This window comes from Brassica napus, unplaced genomic scaffold (assembly GCF_020379485.1).
Source record: "Brassica napus cultivar Da-Ae unplaced genomic scaffold, Da-Ae ScsIHWf_816;HRSCAF=1166, whole genome shotgun sequence".
NCBI classification, from domain to species: Eukaryota; Viridiplantae; Streptophyta; class Magnoliopsida; order Brassicales; family Brassicaceae; genus Brassica; species Brassica napus.
Window position 1 is genome coordinate 24079 of NW_026016862.1, and position 8026 is coordinate 32104.

Consider the following 8026-nt stretch of genomic DNA (forward strand, 5'->3'; position numbering starts at 1 on the left):
CTTCCATGCAGTGGCTGCTCGGATTGAAAAACGGGAGACGCAACTAACTCAGCAGTCTCCCGATGGATTACCCGTCACATTGACCACCGAAGAGGTCGACAGAATCGTCGAAGAGGTACAATTTAAAAATTTTGTTTACATTAATTTTAATATTTTAATATAATTAACTATATTAATATATGTTTTAATTTTATAGGTGGCTCCTAAAAAGAAGGGACATACAGTCGGCACTGGCTCTGTTAACAAAGTTGCAAGGGCAACTTCGTCATACACTTCGAGATGGGATGAAGAGAATTCTCAGATGAAAGCTCGATTGGATAGCCAACAGGTTCGTTTAGACTCTCTTGAGGATCTGCTAGACGTGATGGCGGTGGGAAACCCAACTATGCAGAGAATGTTGAGTGAGAGACGAGCCGCTCTTGGGTTGCCAGTACGGGATCCCGAAGAGTCCGATCCAAACCGTCAACAGCCGAGCAACCCCACCGACTACTTCGAGAATATGTAGTTTTTTTTTTTAATTTTCGGTTTGTATTATGAATTTAAATTTTATTGTATGACTTTTAAATACTTTTTTTTTTAAATATGTTTTTCATTTTCATATTTAGTTTTAAAATTTAAAATATTCTAAATTTTGAATATTAAATATAAATATAAATTTATTATATATAATATAATAAGAATCGATGTAAACTCCTCGTAAATATTACATGAAGTTTACATAGAAAGTTTACGAGTGATTAACATCGAAACTTTTACGAGGGTTTTACATCGAAACTTTTACGTGGGCTTTACAACGAATTCGTTTACATGTGCTTTACATCGATGCATTACGTGGGCTTTACCACGAAGCGTTACGTGTCTTTTACGACATAACTTTTCCTTTCGCTTTATGAGGAATTTATTTCGTCGTAAACATAATGAGTCCTTTACGATGAAACCTCCGTTACGACGGACGTTTAACAACGGAATGTTTCGAGGTTAATTGTCGTAACACCCCGTTTACGACGAATTAACCTCGAATACTGCCCTCGTAAAAAATATGTTTTCTTGCAGTGATAATAGTACATATATATATATATACAGATACAAAGTTAGGGTTCTAGAACCCTGGAATATAACCCTAGGACATCCAATGGTTCATAACAGATATCACTTTTGAATTGGAAGCGTAAGTTTCAAAACTGAAGTGCAAGCTTCCAAATCTGAAACGCAAGCTTCTAATGCGTTTGATTAAATATTTTTGTCGGATATATTGTTAAAACGAACTTCCAAAAGGTTAAAACGAACTTCCAAAAGCTTCCAAGAGCTTCTTATGCCGATTTCGGTTTTGTGGACAGTCGGCGAAGCTTCCGTGATATCAAGACGACCATGGTAGCAATAGATTCCATCATGCTACGTGTCTTTTGTAATTACAGGGAATTTTAATATTTTGGTGTTTTCAGTTACATTGTAAAAGGTAGTCTGATTGTGTGTTTTTTCCCCTCAAAGCGTATTCGATTTTTTATTCTAACAGTTACTAATTAAAGAACTAGTTGACTTTCCTTGAAAGAAAATTTCGTGGAGACATGTTACAATTTTCTTTCGTTTACCACTTCCTTTAGTGGAAATGTGAAACCATCGAAGGAGCTTATCACGTACCCCGTACTAAAGTCCACCTTATTTGTTTTCTACTGATTTGAAAGGTGCCTACACGTTGACCCAAAAAAAGGAAGAAAGGTACCAACGTATATCACAAATAAATAAAAACACCATTTTCTATAGAAGTCAGCTATTTTATAAATAAATAAAAAGAGCACAAAAAGTAATCTATGAAATAAAAACCGATTTATGTTGAACATATATACATACTGGATATGTTTGCAAGCTGTGTCCTACGTATTTTATGTTTGCATCAGGTATATACTCAACGGGATCCCTATACTCAACATCAATATTAGTCGAAACAGTTTTACAGTTAAGGTATAGCAGATATGTGGAGTATTTTGATAGCTGTAACGATCACAACATCAATTGCCAAAAAGTCAATGTGTTGCGTGATAATATTTTATGATTAGTCCAGCCGCACAACACTATCATAATCAAGTAATTACATTTTCTATTTACACCTAATATTGTTTCAAAAAAAAAGAGAAGAAGTTATACCTAATATTTTTTCTAAATTCTTGTGGATTATAATCCGAGAAGGTGGGAAAAGTAAATATGCGGCCTTTTAAATAAGGGAAAATTGTTTTTTTAGGCAAAAAAAATCTCATATATTTTATGTCTTATTAGTCTAAATATTTTCAAAATGGCAATATTGTCCTTAATTTCAATTAAAAAAATCAAAATTACAATTAATAAAAAATATTAAATATTAAAATATAATTTTTAACTAAAATAATTTTAAAAAACATTAAAAATCCCCCAAAATGGAAATTGCCACAAAAACCACTTTCCTAGTACCACTTTTCATGTTTACACTAACCACTTTTACGCTCACTTTTAATGAAGGATAAAAGACACTTATACCCCTAGAGTTAATTAATCTAGATTTAGAGTTTAGAGTTGAGGGGTGAATTATGATTTTTGGAATGTGGAATGTAGGATTCCAATAAATATATAAATAAATACTTAAAAATATATATATATATATATATATACTTTTTTTAAGTTTAGAGTTAATTAATCTAGACTTAGAGTTTAGAGTTGAGAGGTGGATTATGATTTTTGGAATGTGAAATTTAGGATTCTAATAAATATATAAATAAATACTTAAAAATATATAAAAACAATTTGATAAAAAAATTGAATTTTTTTTATAAAAATTTCGAATTTGAAAAAGTATAATTCGAAAACATAAAAAAAAATTATTTTTTTATTTAAATAATGATTTATTATATATATAGAGAGAACAAGTGTATAAAAGTCTTTTGCTGGTTCAGATCATGATCGACCGGTTAAGATCAAACGGTTTCCAAATCGATGTTTTATTTTTTTTAATTTAAAAATTGATTTTATAAATCACGATTTTCTTTTAAAAAAAAAATCGATTTAATAAATATAAGGAAACTAAATATTTCCAAATATTCTCTTCCCATATTTTTGGAACTGATTATCGTTATCCGTAGAATATGTATTTTACTATATGTAGAACACAGTAAACATGTTTGAAATTGATTTCTACTAGTTTTAGATCTATAATAATGTGTAGATTTCGATTTTTACAGGTTTTAAATTTATAATAATGTGTAGATTCCAGATTCTACAGATTTTATAACGATAGGTTAAGCCATAATGTATTTTTCAAATATTTTTAGATTACTATTATTTACGTAGATCACATATTCTAAAAATATTAGATTCAATGAAAAGGTGGATTACATTTTCTACTCTGTAGAATGTCAATTCTACTTTTTGTAGAACAAAATATGAAATTACGATTTAAACATTTTTAGAGTTATAAAAAAATACCAATAAGTTGATATAGGTTTTTCATCAGTAGTTACTATTTTTTGAATTTTTTTGTTCGTAAACTATTTATTTGATTTATTTTTAAAAATACTAAAGAATATTAGAGGAAAAAGTGGTACAAAAAAAATTAGCTTAATAAGACATAATTATCATTTTTTCGGCCTAAAAAAACAATTTTCCCTTTAAATAACTACTCTATCCATTTCACAAAACGAGCTATTAACAAGGGCGAATCTAGGATATTTAATTATTGGATACACGATTGATAATAAAATTGAAATACAGTCAAAAGGTAGTTTTAAACTTGGGTTTTTATGGGTGCAACACACCACTTTTCCACCTGTACTAACTGAATTTCTATAATCCTTTACATTAAAATTACATTCTAAATTAATATTACGGGTTCACAGGCTCCCATAGTGGATATCCTAGCTTTACCCCTGGCTATTATCATTTTTATTTTATTTCAAAACTATCATTTTTATTTTAATTCATAGTAAAAATAAAATCCTGGTTTTGTTTTATGAATCAACTAGATTCTGACCCGCGCGGTTGTGCGTGATTATTTATATATATAATTAAGTTAAAATTTTATGATTTGATGATAATTTCTAAATTTTGGTTTGCGTCTAGATTGTATTTTTTTGATTTTTGGTTTGGTTCTGATTTGGTTATAGATTTTCGGTTCACAAAATATTGTAATAGTTTGGTTATTTATGAATTTTGGTTTGGTTTGGATTTTGTTATTTTGGTTGTTGGTTTGGTTCAAATAACAATGTTAGGAACCTAATAAAATTTAGAGTCCAATTCGAGCCCGTAGATATTTGGAGGGATATGAAATTTTTGATCTTGATTTTGAATTAGGCAGCTATGTTTTTGGTTATTTTTTCTGATTTTTTTATTGAATGTCTTTAAATTTTAAATATGTTTAGAGAATCGGTATATCTCAATGTTACGTATAATGTTACGTATCAAATTAGAAAATATCTGCTAATTTCATTATTTAGAAAAGCACATTTATTTGAATGGTCTTAAAGGTATAGGAATTTGGCATATTATAATTTAATTATGTGGGTTGGAAAGTTCAAAAGAATGACAAAAAAATTATAAATGTACCCAACCCAATAGTCAAAAATCCAATGCATATGCGGTCCTTTAATTGAATTTTTTTATAGTTTTGTATGATATAAATAAAATAAGTTATATTCTCAAATCTGAAACTCCCAAACACTAACCTTTGAATTTCAAGAAAACAACCATGACTTGTTTTTAGTTTGAAATACAATAAATCAAAACTTCTTACATAATAATTTAGCCTATACAGAGACAACATTACAAACAAAAAAAAAACCTTATATTATACGTATTATACAGTAACTCCATTGCTTGCACAAGTAAAGTAAAGTAAAGTCATGAATAAAATCAGAGTATCTGTATGAAGATGACATAAACTCATTGATCATGCTGCCACATTCTGAAACACTGTCTGATCTATTAAGAAGCTTCCCATCTCTCAGCAGTCCATTTTCTGTGAGTACTCGAACTTTTGACATTTTTGGTCTATGTCCAAGAGAAAACTTTTTGAACAATAAAACTACTCTCACCATTTGTTCTAACTCAGTCTCATCATAGTTCTTTCTTCTTGAGAATTTTTTACCCACAAACACCTCAAGTTTTTTCTCTTGATGTATCTATTTAACCCAGTCAAGCATAACACCTTTATGGTTAGACGCTTTCCCAAACTAAAGAGCTCTTTCTCCCATTAAAGCTCAACAAGAAGAATCCCAAACCTGAAAACATTGGTTTTCTCAGAGGACTGATGTTGATAAATATTCAGGAGCAATGTGACCCACCGTGTCTCTAACAGCGTTTGTGATATGAGAATCTTGGTGATCCAAGAGTTTTGCCAAAGTAAATCGCCAACCATAGTTTTACAGTAGTCAATAGTCATAAATCACACATTCACTGCTTTCACGTTACGGTTAATAATGATCACAGTGCTCATGGCAATACACAAGCCTTCTTGCAGCACATATAAGAAAATTTCTAATGCTCTAATCAAGAACGGTTTCGCTTTCATTCTAGACTCGACGCTTGCATTAGACATGTAAGGATAAACCAGAAGCTTCTCAATTTGTTTGATGCAGAAACCGTAGAGTCTTAAGAGGTTACAATGAACAGCTAAACTGATTAATTCGACTTCTGACTGAGACTGAATCTCCCCCTCTAATACATTTCCATTTTTAAGACTTTTCACCGCAACCACCATACTGTCACCAAGCATTCCTTTGTATACATTTCCATAGCTTCCTTTTTCCCATTGATTTTTACTGCTGAAGTTATTTTTCACGACCTGAAGCTCCCTGAAACCATATCTCCTGTGGTTTCCATGTGAAAATTCTTCATGATGATGCCCATCTGATAAGCCACTACAACATAAGTTTCTTTCAAATGAATCTTCTAAGAGTGTTGTATTGTATGCAAGTAAGAAACTGAGAAATATCTCATACCTTTAACATCAGAATGTCTTTTGGTTATGTCTCTGTCTCCACCAGATAAAGAACCCAAAGGCAATGAAGATCAGTCCAAATTTAAACATGCCATGGTAAATTTCAAATATGACTGTAATTTAATAGATTAGATATAAAAGTTAGAAATAAAAATATATTTAGAGCATTAAATATAAGATATAGTAACTCTGTTAACTTTTAATATGTATATAATCATAGAATCTATACTATTAAAGAATGATTCTATTGTCCTTTTTACCTTAACCTGTCATTTCTTTACTAACATTGCATGTTTCATTAAGAGTAATCAAGTAATATTAATAACACATCTATATTGGACCATTTTTTTCGGATCCAACCCACTGTCCACATCAGATCTCTCTTGGACCATTTGGGCCGATTAAGAAATCAGATCCAATTCTCACATTTTTTTCCTTTGGGCCATTGAGTCCAAGTTCAAATAATATTTTTTCAACCATTCTTAATTTTTTTTTCTTTTCTTAATATAATTTAAGCATTCATAAAAAAAATGAATTTTTTCATTGAAAAGTATAAATCTGTATTGAAAGTATATAATTTTTTTTATTAAAAATCTTAACCACATAATAAAATTAATTTATCAGAGTTATACCAACTTAATTCATTAAAGAAATACAGTTTAATTTTTTAAACATAAATAGTCATTTAAAATGAAACACGATAAAGAAAGATAAAAAGTTTAAGTCTTTTATAAAATAAAACACAAATATATGAAATATGACATTTACTAAATATTTGTCAATTGAAAAAAAGAAAAATAAATCCGCGCTTTGAAAGCGCAGATCAAAATCTAGTAACTCTTTAAAACAGAAAAGTATAAAACTGTATTACAACAACTTAGAAAAAAATGTGGAGAGTTGTTGGCACGCTACATGTCTACAAATTTATAACGACAACAGTTTCTAATAAAACACCATGTTTAATACGAAATACTAAACTAGAGCTTTGATGTGCACGTCTATACGAATATTTTCTATTTGTTCAAGAGTAACTCCATCATAGTTAATGTTTTGTTTCCACGAATGAATCACCTTAACATGAATAACAAGAATAACATGAATCCGTCATCCAGTCTTGAAACTTTTATCATCTTTAAGGTACAAAACAGCTCTTTTATTACCATACTAGTGGTATTTTCGCACGGGATGTAGTATATGTGGTTAAGCATAACTTCTGTTTGTATATATTTATTGGTTTAGTTATTTTATAAATTTGTTTTTATTTTTTAAAAACTTCTACTGTATATACTATTTATCATTAAGTATAATTTTGGTCTATTTAGATATATGCTGAATAGGTCCCAAACAGTTGAAACTATGCACAGATATTCAGTTTTCGGTTCAGTTCTTGTTTGTTTTTCTCGGTTTTTTTTTGTTTTTTTTTTGTTCTAGAAATATATGAACCATTCAATTATTTATGAAACTTTCTTTAGTTTTGGTTTGGTTATTTTGGTCTTTGGTTTAGTTCGGGTACCAATCGCAAGAACCAACTAATATCCAATAAACTTTTGGTTCCAATTCGGTTCTGATTTTGGTTAATTTTGGATAATTCGCGTAAAAATCAGATATTTTCAGTTTTGGAATTTAATATCGGATAATCCAGATAAATCTTAACATTGAAACAAAAACTATTTGGATAATTATGTTATTTCGGATAACTCAAATAATTTTTTGGTAATTTTAAAAGTAAATATAATTTATATTTTAAGTACACATTCGGTTTTCTGTTCGGTTCTAACACGGTTTTCGTGTTCAGTTTCATAAATATATGAACCGCTCGGGTATTTGTGAAATTTGTTCAGTTTCAGATTCATTTTTTTGTCGGCTTGATTCGGCTTTTTCTTCTTAATTAATATGCCGATGAATAGTTGAAACCATATTCATAGTGCATGTTTTTTTATATTTTGTTTGCACATTTTTTATTGTATTTATTTGTTGCACATGTTCAGTGATGGCATATGTTTTTTTATTTCATATTTTCGGGTATTTGCTTAATAAATAATATTTTATTTTTTGGTAATTTTATAA